Below are 15830 nucleotides of genomic sequence, written 5' to 3' on the forward strand. Positions count from 1 at the left end.
GGACACTAAAACCTAAATAGCTAGTAGAAGATAACTGCTATTAAATATCATCTATTCATCATCCTTTGGAGAGTTGAAAGTTCATCTGCGTATTTCCTTTTAATCATACATCTCCTTTTTCCTTGCAGACCATGAATTTGCTTTCTCTGGCTAACCATAAACCAGGTACCATGAATAGACATGTTTGAAGTTGGTTTCTGGGTGGAAAAACAAGCAGGAAATTCCAGTGGGATAAATCAGTGGCCCTCTTTGTGGGCAGACATGCCTGTTTCTAGTTCTGCAATGCAAAGAAAAAAAAAACATCCAATGTAAAGCAAATGAAACATTTTTCTTTGTATGTTTTACGATTACTTCGGGTGGTGCAGATTTTCATTTTTCTTATTTTACAATCTTATGTTACAGAAACTGTTAAGTCAACACAGTACAAAAACAGATGTGCATATGTGGAAGTATATATACAGTATGTCTTCTGTACTGTGCCAAAAGCAAAAATACAAGACATATTATATATCAGAATACAATATAACTCAGGTTTTCTTAAAGGAGTTGTGTGATTAGAATTTTTTTTAACAGCTTAGGTTAAAATAAAAAAAAAAGAGTGCATACTCATCTATCACAGCTGAGTGGCTCCCGTGGTCCCATCTTCAATATGCGACATGGGTGTCCTCCAGAGCTCAGATGACCGCTGCGGCCAGTCAGAGACTGCAGTTTAACTGTCCCAACTCCTGACATCATGATGCCCGCGATGTGAGAGGTGATTCCAGGAGTTCGGACGGTGATGCTGCAGCCTCTGATTGGCTCCAGTGGTCACCTGATCTTCGGAGGACATCCACGTTGGAGATAGGACCACAGGAGCCACTCAGCTGTGTCCCAGGGGGCCAAAGACAGGTGAGTATGCCCTATTTATTTATTTTTTGGCTTTAACCCATGGCTAGACATTATATATTTTTTTTAAATAAACACCCCCTATAGGGACCTTTCACATGGGTCGGAGTTTGGACACAGGACACATGGCAAGCCACAATAAATTCCACGCTTCCTGCAGCTTTTAAAGCACAATTGTTAATGGCTTAAAACCTGCCTGCAATTCTGCATCAAAATCTGCAGTTAGACCTGCCGATTTGGGCATGGAATGCTGCAGCTGCGGATTTGGAATGTGTCCGGCTGCATAATTCCAGCCCTCTGTTACAGTGAATGTGAATGAATAAAGATCAGCGAACACAATTTTAGCAATTTATCTGCCTGTATAAATAGTTCACACGAGCCGAACACTGTATACAAACTTCCACATATACAGTTCTAGGAAAACACATTTTCTTTAGGAAAGTTGATGCTCTCAATGATAAATCAAAATTAAGAAATTCAAGCAATTCCAGCAATGGTATTTGCCCCCCACTATTTCTACAGCTGGCTTTTTTTAGAGGTTCCTTTTGAGTGCTATGATGTATATGACATGACTATACCTTACATCTGAGCCAACAATTGGACTGACGAGTCAGTTGGATTTCCTAAATACTTTTTCCAAACATAAATCTTTCTATAAATAAAAACAAAATTATTTAGAATTAGAAATTCCATAATAAACGCTGTAGACAAAATATTTGACATGTACCTGTTGACCTGCAATTCTTTGTAAAAGTATGGCCTCATGCAGTATTAGCTCCAGTGGCCGTAGCGTACCGTAAATCGAGTGGGACTATAGGCTGAAGACGAACAACAGGGGCAAGGACTGAATGGCTGCGCGGGAGCAAATAGGGGCGAGTACATGATTATTTGTTATGTTGCTGCATGAGTAATGCATTTTAAACTGGAAGTAGATTTCGGACTACCCCTTTAATGTGCGATGGTTTGATCTCAGGCGTTTATTTTTATTGTCCGTGTGGACAATCCGCACGGAAATTCCACAGCAAATCCATCCTGTGTGAACCCAGCCTTAGTCCAGATGCGCATATTTTGTATGCACATTTCTGCCACCCCCCAAAAAAAGTTAGAGCATGCTCTATCTTCCTGCAGATTTGCACAACAAAGATCCCCGTAGAAGTCAATGGGGGGGGGGGGTGCACAATACGCAAGGAGATGTGTGAAACACTGCGTACCTGCGCTGGAAAAAACACATCTGGAACTAACTAGTCATTCAATCGGTCGTTTGTTTGCCATGTACAGATGAGCATGCCCTGCGGGCAGAAAAGGTACAGTACAATACTCAGATACGCATGCAAAAAAGCCTCGTTGGTAACGCAAAAACTTTGTGCTAAAGTAGTGCACAATTGTGTTTACGTACATACGATGACAGCCTTAGGTAACAGTCTACACAATGTCATTGTTAAATTCATAGGTTTCCCATATATTATATTATTTTTTTCATTGTGTAATTTTCCAAACTTTTACAAAACTTTGACCATGTCTTGCTTCCTTTTGTAGAAAAATATACAATACTGTTCTAACCATCATGTAAATACATAAAGTACAGGATAGGTAAACCGAAACCATTTTCTGTGACCAGAGCCATTTCTTTAATATTGCGCCATCCTTATTTTGATACATTATAGCACACTGTGCGCTTTTATTTAGTTCCAATTTCTATTTTCTTGCATTTACGGGTGGTTGTATAAGGACGGCATATAATAGGCGATGAGTGTTTCAGCTGTTGCTGTACGACATGTCTGATCATGTAGACACAGCCAGATGGCGTCTATTTTATCAATACAGCTGCTGACAGATATACTGAGACTTCTCGCCAGTAGCTATAGACAGTTGACACTGTGTTGCAGGGCAATGCTATGTGCGCATAAACAGGACTTCACAGGCAGATGGGAGAATTTAATTTAAGCCTGACAGCTGAATCACCAATACTTAGGTGGAGCTACTTGTCCCACACTAAATACCATGGATTGCTGTTCTCCCTTCAGTCTTTTAACATGTTATTTCCTATCTATACTTAAACACTCCTAAATAGTTCTATGTAGTTTGTACATTTCTTTCTGGTCAATACATTTTCAGAGCAAAATAAAATAATGGGTAGAAAAGTGTGTTTCCATAGAGATCACCTGGCGCCTTTCATGTTACATTCTTCATAAAAATACATTCCAATCTCGAATGTGTACTTCAAATAACATCAATTTTTTGGTAATAATCCAGCATGTTTTGGTGAACTGAAACCAGTGAACGATATATAAAGTAATATACAATGTAGAGTTGTAAAATACACATACTGCATTATTTGTATCAACTCTCTTAAAGAGTATTACAACCATTAACATTTGGGGAATATCCATAGGGTAGGTCATAAATCTATGTTACATGAGAGCTCCACCACTGCGGCCACAGGGGTCTCATGACCGATATGCCACAGCAAAACAATTGACAATGGATGAGAAAGAGAAGAAATGTTCAATCCATGAAGAGCGTAGCCTACACAGGCATCAATTAATTATCCAACAGGACAGATATACTTACTATATAAGGGCTCATGTCCACGGACGTTTTTTCATCGCATATTATACGTGCAATGCACGGCCGCATGATATGCAACGAATGGAGTCAATGAAAGTCAATGGACTTTCATTGATCCATGCACATGAGCGTGTAGTTACTGCATTTAGATACATGCAAGAAATAGATCACAGCATGCTCTATTTCTCTCCGTATCACGCAGCATGTGCCCTATACTTTTGTATAGGCAGTGTATGCTAACATTGTTTATATATAATACATTGCATATGGGTGGTGATTTCATATGCAACCCCACTATGAAACAGAGCAGGGAATGAAATAAAAAAAAGAGAGTCACACTGCACATGACCGGAGACCTGCAGTGCTTTACCGATACGAACGTGGACAGGAGGCCTAACAAGGAGAACAAAATTCTGAATAGCAAAACCAAAATGGCTGATATGGAAATTTGACCCATACGTATGATATAGCGGAGCACTTGCCCTGATAAGGGTAACCCCCAGCAGGAACCTAGGACATCCCTGAGTCTCCCTAGGTGGAAATTGGGAGTTGTTGTAAAAGGTAGATGACATTATAATTTGTGAATGACCACTAACACTCAGGGCAGCAAGGTATAAACACTTCACCAATCTGCCTACAGACAGTACAAGCAAAAGGTCTACCGACACTCGGTGCTGAGATAACAGAGAGCAGGAACTGGCAATGTGATGACGAGAGCTGGGGCTGATGCAGTGATTTCACCCTTATCCCATACCAACTCTGGTAGGCTGAGCTACAGATGAGGGACTATAATAGAAAGAATTGGGCACATGCCAGTGGCAGATTAAGTGGAAATAAGTCCTGGGCTGTTCCCCAAACTTGGGCTCCTCCTATCTCACCACTGCCCACACATGCCATATCTATAGTTAACAGCAACTTTCTGTAGAAGCAGGTTTAATTCTGATTAAACAGTATTTATTTATTCTGCTTGTATGAATGAATTGACAACCGGAACCCAGTTGTCAATTAGGTCTTGGCTAATCAGAGACTTTTTATATACTTTTTGTGGAATATAATTATTTACTAAAACAGATATTTCAGAAGAGTTGAAAGCAACTCTGCCAAATCCAATCAATGAAAATGTTACCTATGAGTTATTGGATTTATAGAGGATCAGCAAGTTTTTCTCACTGTTTTCAATGGGAAGCCACGCATCACACTCGCGTGCACCTCGCATGCTGTGAGATGTTTTTTCTGGCCCCAATGAAAACAATGGGCTAGGTGTTTCAAGGAAATGCCCAAAGATAGGTCATGCCACAATTTTTTCAAAAGAATGGCTATCGCAATGCACAAATCCTGTGCAATTTTCTCAGCTGTGTGCAAGCGGCCTTAGGGCTTATTCAGATGACCGTATATCGGCCGGGTACTCACGCCGGCCGATATACGTCGTCTCTCTCTGCAGGGGGAGGAGGCTGGAAGAGCCGGGAGCAGTGCTCTGAGCTCCCGCCCCCTTTCTGCCTGCTCTCCACCCCCTCTCCGCCCCTCTGCACTATTTGCAATGAGAGGGCGGGACAGGGCTGGGCTAAGCCCCATCCCGCATACCCTCATCGCAAATAGTGCAGAGGGGCGTGAGTTGGTGGAGAGGGGGCGGGAGCTCAGAGCACTGCTCCCGGCTCTTCCAGCCTCCTCCCCCTGCATAGAGGGACGCCGTATATCGGCCAGCGTGAATACCCGGCCGATACACGGTCGTCTGAATAAGCACTTGGACTGATGATAAATATTAATACAAAGTGTGCATCAGGTAATCAGAGAAGCGGTGCAGCAATCTTTGTTTGTCCAGTTCTGGAGGGTCACTTTAAGGGCTCATTCACATGGGCGTATGGGTCTGCGCATTATGCTCATATTTTACGTGCATAGTACACAGTACATCATTAAACACACGTTGCATTACTGCATATTGTAAACCCACATAGCCTACAAAAGGGCATATTATGCACCAAAATATGACATGCTGTGTTTTTTTCTCACTCACGCTATATGCGCATGAAAAATACTTATGCATGAATGGCGCAATGTAAACCAATGGGCTTTTAGGACTGCATATTACGCATGTATAATATGCAGCTTCATACACCTGGGTGAGTGAGTCCCAGGGCCATATTGCTTACACCTTTATATTACTCCATATTGGGGAATTGTTGTACAGGCAATATTTTAACATATCAGTGTAGGCTCAGCAAATTTAAGCCTTCACTTTTTCCTCATACATATTATATGTCTTTTCTGACCTTCTCGTTGGATTACATAAGGGTGGTTTCATATCTACATTGGACATGGAGATGAAAATCCGCCAAAAATCGTTGCGTCCTTATGCCCAAAATAGGCCCTGTCCTTAAGGGGTTAATAACTTTGCATGAGAAAAAGCAGGAATCCGCACTTAAGGGTTAATAAAAGTTACATTTTATACTTTATTTCTCAGTAAAGCATTAAAATAAAAGAGTATACTTACCCAACTGTGCTGTTCACGATCCGTTCTCTGCGTGTTCTTGCTTTGCACCAAACTCAACACTTTTCAAAACTTTTGAGGAAGGTTCACAAAGTGTTAAGTGGAGGGGACACTGCTGCTATAAAAGCACCCAGCGGAGCCTGAAGTACGGAGCTATTTTCAATCGAATGTAAGGGAAAAAAGCTTTATACATACCGCATCTGATTTCTACATAATAAAAAACCTCTGCATGAAGTCAAGGGCATACAGAAGTACAATGAGGGCCTCATGCACCTCGACAGGTGCCCTATTATGACTCCATATAAAAAGGAGCAGTAATATGGAAGTTTGCATGAGGCCTGAGTGAAGCACACATCTTGGCATGCCTTTCATACTTAAGCAGGGTTGCTGGGGATAAATGCATGTAAATATAGAAAAGGTAAATGAGGAGATTCTACTAATTGTATGTGGAGCAGAGCTGTGGGCTTCCACACAATGTGATGTTGTAACCTTAACAAGGCCGTCTGTGTACTTGTACCACCATTGGCTTCTTGTTTCAGACATAATTATGAAGTGTTGCCTAAGTGACAACTGCTTTAAGTCATTATGATAATGGCTAGTTGGCTGAAATCCCGATTTGTTGGCAACTCTGGATAACAATCACAAGACTGTTTAAAATGTCACTTATTGTCAGTTATTGCGCACATTGATCTGCGGGATGGAGCGTTCATGTACTGTATGGACGAGATGGAAGAAAATGGGTAGAACAAGCAATGATCTCTCACTTCTGAAATCCTCATGAACAGATCCTGATGTCAAAATCCCACAGTAGATATGTATCTGTACAAAGGGCTCATACTAGATTTTATGATAAGCTTGTAGAAACATGCAGGGGTGCCTTCGCTCTACATGAAAGGGGTCAGTGTGCGCCTCTGCTCTTCATTAGGCACAGACATGCTGCATCAATTATGTCTAGGAATAGATGCGTGGATTGTGTATTAGAAATGCTAATAGAACTTAGGCTAGAAAATGCTGGCTTTGTTCTCAGCTCATTGCATTCTCTGCTTTTGTACGTAAATGTGAAAAAGTTCAAGTTACTGTACATTATAATCTGGATGCTACCCCGGAGAAGGAATATTTAAAACTGGGGTACTCAAGAATGGGGTACACTCAAAATACTATTTTCTGACACATCAATCAGAAATATCAGGATCATGTTTATGAGTTTAATCAATGAAGAGTCAAACTTTTGACACTATGTGATTTCCATAAACATCCATTGAATTCAATGGAGAAGTGAACACACGTGGGCAGCCATCTATCCATCCTAATAGGATGGTCTGGGACCACCAGAGGGTCCCCCTTTGTAAGCAGTGTTTTGCTCTGCTTAATGGCGTGTAGGGAGGGGGATGCCCCAACGGTAACTGCCCTAACAATGCATACAGACAGGGGTTGGCAAAATAAGACACAGTAAGGGTGCCTACTAGAGATGAGCGAGCATACTCGGTAAGGCGATATACTCGAGAGAGCATCGCTTTTTTCGAGTGCCTGCTGGCTCGTCCCTGAAGATTCCGGGGGGCCGCGGGGGTCGGGGGCGGCGCAGAGCAGCAAGGGGGAGCGGGGAGGAGAGTGAGAGAGATCCCACTCTCTCTCCCTCCCGATCCCCTCTGCAACCCCCAGCTCACCCCTGCGCCGCCCCCGAATCTTCAGGGACGAGCCAGCAGGTACTCGAAAAGGCGATGCTCTCTCGAGTATATCGCCTTACCGAGTATGCTCGCTCATCTCTAGTGCCTACCCACTAGGCTTTTTTTTCCTCTGCGAATTCGCTGCATTTTTTTTTTCCAATTGTCAATGGGACTTTCTAATGTTAAAAACGCAACGCACCAAAAACGTAAAAGCGGCAACTTGCATTCTTGGTGCGTTGCGTTTTTAACATTAGAAAGTCCCATTGACAATTGGAAAAAAAAAACGCTGCGAATTTGCTGCAGAAAAAAAACACTAGTTGGTAGGCACCCTTAGGTGGTTTTAGAACTGCTCCTATAAAAAATCAGTTAAATTGAAAGAGGAAAAAATGCAAGGACTGGTGAACAGTGCAGTTGTCAATTCTGCACATCCAACGTGGTTTTCACCTCCATTGCTTAAACAGGATATTTTAAATTTCATTCACTAAACTAAACTTCGCTGCCTTTGCCCTTTTCTTGCTGCTATATCTGGCTCATTTATCACTTTTTATATCTCCTTGCTGCTCTTGGTCTTTGCCATTAGCCTTTCTTATTCTGGATATACTCAACTTTACTTTTACATATGTTACCTTACTGCTCTTGACTAATAGTTCTGTCTGGATGGTTGCTTGATAGTGCCCAGCTTGTAATGGAGAACGTGATAATGTCTCCGCATCCCAGGTCACCAATGGAGAGTCTTGGCCCAGGTCAGTAGTTTAGGCTGAGTAAGTAAAGGTTTGGAGTGTCAAATGGAGCTCTGGTAGCAAATTGGCTCATGCCTTTGGCCGATATGTGCAGTGGACGGGGCTCTCTCTTTTTAAGGTTTATGCCTTGGTGCTTTAGGCCGCCTGCACATGGCCGGGTTGGATGCACATGCGCAGTACAGATTCCGCCGTGTCGCTGCTAGGCGATGACGCATATCCCGCGACCGTTCCGCAATGATGATTGCGGAAGGGTCGCATGCTGGACAGCTTCTATTGACTTCAATGGAAGACGTCTGCACGGGATTTCCATAGAATCGCAGCATGCTGCGATTTTTTTCTCCATTAGCGGGTTATCGCAATCGATTTCCGCTCATGGGCAGGATGTCGTGTTTTGCCCTAGCATGCTACGGGTGACATTTGCACACAACGATTATTACTTAGAATTCATTCAGAAGCCATCTTTTGAGCGATGATCGGTGGGTGTAAATGTGCCCATCTTTTAGTTTTCTGCCAAACAATGGTTTTCAGTTCTGCTTGAAAACCATTGTTCGGCAGAACAGCTGATAAGCAGAACTGGGGAGCAATAATTACAGCTGATTGCATTGTATCAGCTATTCTCAGCTGTCAGCCCTACTGGCAGAACAAAAGGAATGTAATCAGGGAACAGTGGGTGGTCTGTTCCCTGACTAAAGCTCCTGATGGCTCACATGCTACTAATTGGTACTAATAGGCATTAGTACCAAGTAGTAGTTTATGCAAAATGATCACTCAAAAGCCATCTTTTGAGCGATCATCTTTGCAGTGTAAATGCACCTTTACTGAAGCAGACATCAATGGCGATTACTGGCAGCTAGGCTGCTAGAACAGGGCAGGTTGTTTTCGTCCAGAGAAGCAAAGTTTCCTCCAAATACATACAGAAATGATGATCTGTTATATTAATAAAAGGGACTGCCTGAGGACCACCTTCTTTTGCACTAATCTCCTACTGCTATTATAGGTCTATTTACCTATGATATTGACCATTTACTACCCTGGTAATACCTACCTTATCATACCCCTGATGAGATTTGGTCATCTGAAATGAATAGGAATATTACAATTAGTCTGGAATCTGCCAATACTATAGTCCCTCTGCACACGGGCAGAAATTCTGCAGCGGGATTTCCCACAGAATTTCCGCCCATGCCCGCCTGCATACGATTGCACTGCAAAACGCAATCCTATGCACACAGGCGCAATTTGTCTGCATGAAAACACTTGCAGAGCCCCGCACAGAAATGTCAGTAGTGCCGGACCGGCTCCACTCTGCGCACGCGCTGGCTGGCCGGCAGCCGGCGCATAGCAGAGACAGGAGATGCCAGGAGCGGGTGAGCTGCAGGCCTCTGCAGGGGCACAGTTCCGCATCCCGCTGCGAGAATTCTCGCAGTGGGATCCGACCCGGCTGTCTGCAGGCGGCCATAGGCATAGACAGAGGTGTAACTTGAAGCTCCCGGGCCCCAATGCAAAACTTGTAACAGGGCCCCCAACTATAATGCTTTATTCTTAGTACTGGTCTCCCTATATGGAGAAGAGAGGCCTTATGGGGCCCATAAGGGTCCTGGGCCCGGGTGCAACCGCATCCCCTGCACCCCCTATAGTTACGCCAGTAGGCATAGATATATTCTGTAAGGGCATGTTTATGCTGTAAACTTTGTTTGTCCCATACACCTACTATAATCCATGCTGGCACTTTCCAGTATACTCTTTTTCAGTGCAGCCATTGCCCGTGACACTGAGTTTCGATTACTTACCTTTTCCAGTGTTTTAATAAAAGTTACATTTTATACCTTTCTTATTTCTTAGTATATACACACTACAGTAGCCGAACCAGAAAAAGAAATAAAAATACGGGAATAGAACAAATCAACTGTTCAGCCCTGAAACATGTATTTTTTATTGTCTGCGTTAATATAAAAAAAAGCTTGCCCTTACCTAACTGTGATGTTCACCGCTCAGTCCTCAGTGTTCTATTTCTGCAGTATCCCAGATGAGCGCTGTCGAGTGCAGTGCGGCTGTCCTAGCGCAGCAGCATGCTGTGAGGAGCATTCTCATTGCTGTGTTTGGACACAGACGACTAATGTGAGCAGATCCATCAACGCTTGATTTTAATTATAGGAGCTCCTTTCTTTATTGCATGATAGAAAACGCTATGCATAAAAGTACCTTTGGTGGTCAGTGGCCTGCAGCTCAGCCATCTGCTGCTATATTATGGGTTTATAAGATGAATGGACTGAAGGGGGTGCAACATAAAAACATAAATTTCATTTGTTTTGGGGTATAAAAACTAGACTTAAAGTGTTAATCATTGCATTATTGCATTCCATCTCATTGCACCTCCTGGGGATTAAAATGCTTTCAACTGTGTTTAAGAATACTAACAAACTGGAAAATAGTGATTTAAAGCGACCCTCCGAATCTGGAGAAACGAAGATGGCCACACGGGAGCGAGTATACATAGGGATGACTGTCGGGCATCGTTTGCCCAGACACTCATCCCGTGTAAAAGGGCCTTAAGACACTACATCTGCTTTGATTAAACATTGCTGTCCACATGATCAGTGCTGGCCGGTCGGAACAACATGTAGGTTCTTGGACTACTGATGTATACTAAGCACAGTGTACATCAGGTAGTCAGAGAAGCAGTTCGCCATTTTTGTTTCTCCAGGACTGGAGGGTGGCTTTAATATTTTTATGTGAAGTTAATAGGTACAGACTGAAAGATAATAAGGTCTTCTGTTATCCTAAAGGTACTTTTACACTGGTTGATAGTTGCCTGAATACCGTAATTGCTTGAACGGGTGATTACGGGTGACTGTGAACTCAAGTACACACGGCCCCCGACAGGGCACTGAGCAAGAAGTCACCATGTGGCTGCTAAACGTTCCTTTTCGGCTCACTGAAACAGAATGACTACTGAACGGCTTCTTGCTCCGTGTAAACCGGAGTCGGTCAATCTTTGAATGACTCCTGCTTACTGTGAATGGAGGCGGGCGGCCGTCGGAGATCTCCAGCTACTCCGACTCCAGCATCTGACAAACTATTACTCTTGTGTAAAAGGAGAGGAGCAATAGTCACTGGCACGTCTATCGGGCACTTACGCATCTGACAGTGGTACCGTGTCAAGGTACGTTAAGGGTGCCTTCTCATGGGCGGGATATTTTTGAAAGACTCGACTGAGCGTTTGTTCACAGGGACGTATTTGTCCCGAGTATTATATGCGCAATTTTAACACCTGTAATACGCAGTGAATAGAACCGCCAGTTCACATAAGCATATTTTTTGTGCAATGTTCAATCGTGTGAAAAAATACATGGCATGAGCTATATGGTGCATATTATGCGCTGCAATAGACCATTGAAGTGAATAGGCCAGCACAAATACATGTGAATATACAGGAAACCTGCGCATTCACCACTTATTTGCGCAGCAAATGCATGGGCCCTTCTGCATACTTTTTTGCATGCGAAAATATGCACTTTGTGTGTATAAAACCCACAGGGATAGGGTTAAACACGCAGAGATTTTCAGTTGCGTAAATACAAAATGTGCTTATGCCCGTGTGAATGTGCCCTAAATACGGACTTAAACTGCTGCTGAAGATTTCTGCTCCATAACCCACCCTTATACATGCGGATTTTGGTGAAGAATTGCCTGGATTTTTATGTACGTCTTGCTGAAATATTCCGCACGTGTGAAAGGTCCCTAAGAGTGTCTGGGTGTTAAAAATACACTGACAAATTGCAGGCATTTATATTTTTACTATAAGGCTATGTTAATATATTTCCTTTTTATAGTACAATCTGATGGGGGAACTAGTACTGACCAGCTAGAAAAGGAGAGGGGGTGAGTAGAGATGAGCGAGCATACTTGCTAAGGACAATTACTCGATCGAGCATTGCCCTTAGCGAGTACCTGCCCGCTCGGAAGAAAAGGTTCGGCTGCCAGCGCGGGTGACAGGTGAGTTGTGGCAGTGAGCAGGGGGTAGCAGAGGGGAGAGAGGGAGAGAGAGATCTCCCCTCCGTTCCTCCCCGCTTTCCACCGGCAGCTGAACCTTTTCTTTCGAGCGGGCAGGTACTCGCTAAGGACAATGCTCGATCAAGTAATTACCCTCAGCGAGTATGCTCGCTCATCTCTAGTCGTGAGTGAGTGAGTGACAACAGTATCTGATCTTTTAGGCCCTAAACATTCCTGTCTGTCCATTGTCATCAGCAGCAGTTACTTTACTTACTATAAAATTCCATACAGGGATCACTCATAGTAATACTAATGCAGTGTCACCCAATCCCTTCAACTACTATTCACACTTCACCAGACAGTAAAGGCCCTTTTACATGCAATGATTATCGCTCGAAATTTGTCCAAACGTTCAAGAATGAGCAATAACCGTTACATGTAAACGTGGGCATTGTGCACTTTTTGTTCGAATCCTAAATTTTACTTCACATAAAATCAATCGTTCAGCCGCTGAAAGACTAAGCAAATACATTCCATTTAAATGTATTTCACTCATCTTTCAATAGACTGCAGGATGTTCTCCTGGCAACATGTTTATACTAGAGCAAGCAGAACAATGGAATGTGTGAGCAGCTGTTTACACAGCTGTTAGTGTGTTTAAACACACACTTGGCTCTGCAAACCACTGCTGGAGGTCCTTTTACATGCAAATGAAGCTGATAAAATGGTAATGGCCATTAAGGCCTCATGCACACGGCATGTACGGATTCTGTGTGGGGAATCCCGCACAGAATCTGCCTGTGCCTGCTGCCAGCGACCCTGCTTACCTGTCATTTCTTCTGTACTGCGGATATGCTGCTGGCGCACAGGCGCACTGCAGATTTGCTAGGCGATGACGCGGATCCCGTGACACTTCTGCAATGCTCATTGCTGAAGTGCCACGGCAGGGACGGCTTCCATTGACTTTAAAGTCACTGTCTGTTGTAAAGTCACTGTTATTCATACTTGAATGACTTGCAAACTAATTTGCAGGGAAATGCCCCCCATGAACAATATATAATGTAGGCAAACAACTAATGAACAGTAAGGGCTCTGCGTAAAAGCAAACAAAGCACTGTCGTTCGTACGCTTCAGTGACTTTTCTGAGCGACTACCTGAATGCACATCAAAGCCATATGGAGGATGTATGGCAATGCACAGAATCCCCCACAGCTCCATTCTAGGGAGTATCACGAACACTACCATAGGGTACTCTATTGGGTGCCATATGCCAGGAATGTTCTCCCAGAGAATCATCTGTAATACGGACACAATTTTCCTTTTTGACTACTTTGTATACAGTTTGTTGTTCCCTGTCTGTTTATCCAGAACACAAGTCCAGGTTTGCCAGAGCCCATCCTTAACTTAACTTGAATTTCATTATGTTATGCAACTTGTCATGATTCCAGTTCAATATAATCTTTCCCTATCCAGTAAAAAAAAGAATTTAGTAATGTTTAATTTTTTTTTAAACATAGGTGCCCATGTGCAACAGATGGCCAGCAGGCGGCATCCGTTGATGTATACACATTTTTTATGTTTGCTTAAAATCTCACACCATACATCTCTAAGGATATATCGGGTTTAGAAACAAGTTAAGGAAAGACACATCCGTATAAAAGATTTCAATCAAGAATACACTTTTTGAAGGTATTTTCCCAAGATGACATTGCTCATTCACTGTGTACAATATCTAAAATCATTAATCTTTGCAAATATATTTATTTTTTGAAAATGCACAAGTCCTGACTTCTCACCCCCCTAAAAGGGAACCTGTCACACCCTATAAATACCATAATCTAACTTATGGTGTTAATAGGATGAGAGGGGTGTTCTTTTTACACCTACCAGGCTACCTGTTCCCACGTTTTCACTCATGGAAGTCGGTGCTCAGTCTATCAGGGTAACTCTTTTGTTCAGTCAGTGCATGCACTCCCATAGAGAACAGTGGGAGTGTGCACACTTACCGTAGAAAAAAGTCACACTCATAGACCAAGTGCCAACTTCCAGAGGTCAACACAAACACGTGAGGGAGGCGTTACCTGTAGTGGTCTGGAGTAATAAAGCAATATAGGGTATAGTGCCCAATAGTGTATTATTGTTGAGTAATAATAAAATTGACTCACCCGGTGTTTGGTGAGTGCTCCTGCATAGAAGCCTCACCAACACCTCCACATCCAGATAGGCTTATATATCCCCCGTTGTGTCCGATAAGCTGCTGGGCTTCTGTGTCCTACTGGATAGTAGGACCCACTCAGAAGAAACTTGATATGGTAATTTGTAGAAAAAACGCCCGCGCTACCCAGACCAAACCACCAGGATCAGGCTCCAAACACTTCTTATTATGGTCATCAGTTTATTGAGGCAATTTTCTGTGCAACGCGTTTTGTTGCCTACAGGGCGATGACCATAGTAAGAAGTGTTTGGAGCCTGATCCTGGTGGTTTGGTCTGGGTAGCGCGGGCGTTTTTTCTACAAATTACCATATCAAACTTCCAGAGGTGACAGCGCTGGAACAGGTAGCCTGGTACGAATAAAAAGTACACATCTCTGTCCTAGAAGTACAATAAATTAAGGCCCTTTTACACACCACAACTATCACTCACAATTCATTCAATTGGCCGAAAGTGAGCAATAATCATTACATGTAAACACGGGTATTTGTTCAATTGCTGTTTAGTGCTAGTTTTTAGCCAGCATAAAAACCATTGTTTGATTGCTGAAAATTTCGTTCCATTTGATTGGATTTTGACCAGCTGCACAATGGGTTTTGCTTGCCTTGCATACATAATGAATACACTGTTCACTCATTATGTACTCGGAAGGAGTCAATGGAATCCCACTGGTCAGATAACCATCGCATAAACACATGCCCAGCTGAGCAAACAACTCGTGGTTATGGTTCTTATAGGATGTGATAGGTTCCCTTTAAACATCCCATCCCCATTCTTTGTTTACCTTTCGTTGCTCCTGGACACATCCTCCAGTAGGTCTTCACTCTGGTTGAGCATGCTCAGTTCCTGCTGCCTTCACCCTATATAATTGCTCTTTCTCTGTCTCTAGCACACAAGGTGAATATTTGCAGAGCAGACAGTGTCTTTGCTCTCTCTCCTGGATTCAGTAAGCTCAGACTAAAGGTTAGCCATTTCATATGCACAGCTACAGTTTAGCTGGACTCCCCTGTGAGAAAGGTTTTGTAGAGCTAAAATAAACCCTTTCAGTGAACAGGAAGACTAGTGTTACTACTAGATGCATAAAGGTGGAAAGTGCCATTAGCCAGGAGGTGATGCGGGTGTTTCTGGGAACTGTAGTTTCCCAGTTAGAAATGCTGATCACATGGGCTGAGCAGTAGCGCCCTGTTTGCTCAGTGAAGAAACCACCAACAGAAGTGACAAGGACATAGAAGGGAGGCTCATAGAAAGCTTATTTTAGGCATATGGCATTCTATTTAATGATG

The 15830-nt window shown here is 43.0% G+C and overlaps 1 long non-coding RNA gene across 1 annotated transcript; it reads right to left on the reverse strand.

Moving 5' to 3' along the window:
• Window positions 1-201: 201 nt before the first annotated feature.
• On the reverse strand, window positions 202-15603 carry LOC136610652 (uncharacterized). Its single transcript, XR_010790140.1, has 3 exons — window positions 15332-15603; window positions 1464-1537; window positions 202-277 (listed from the first exon to the last, which is right to left on the reverse strand). It is a non-coding gene; the product is annotated as an uncharacterized lncRNA (long non-coding RNA).
• Between the last annotated feature and the right edge of the window lie 227 nt (window positions 15604-15830).

This window comes from Eleutherodactylus coqui, chromosome 2 (genome assembly GCF_035609145.1).
Source record: "Eleutherodactylus coqui strain aEleCoq1 chromosome 2, aEleCoq1.hap1, whole genome shotgun sequence".
NCBI classification, from domain to species: domain Eukaryota; kingdom Metazoa; phylum Chordata; class Amphibia; order Anura; family Eleutherodactylidae; genus Eleutherodactylus; species Eleutherodactylus coqui.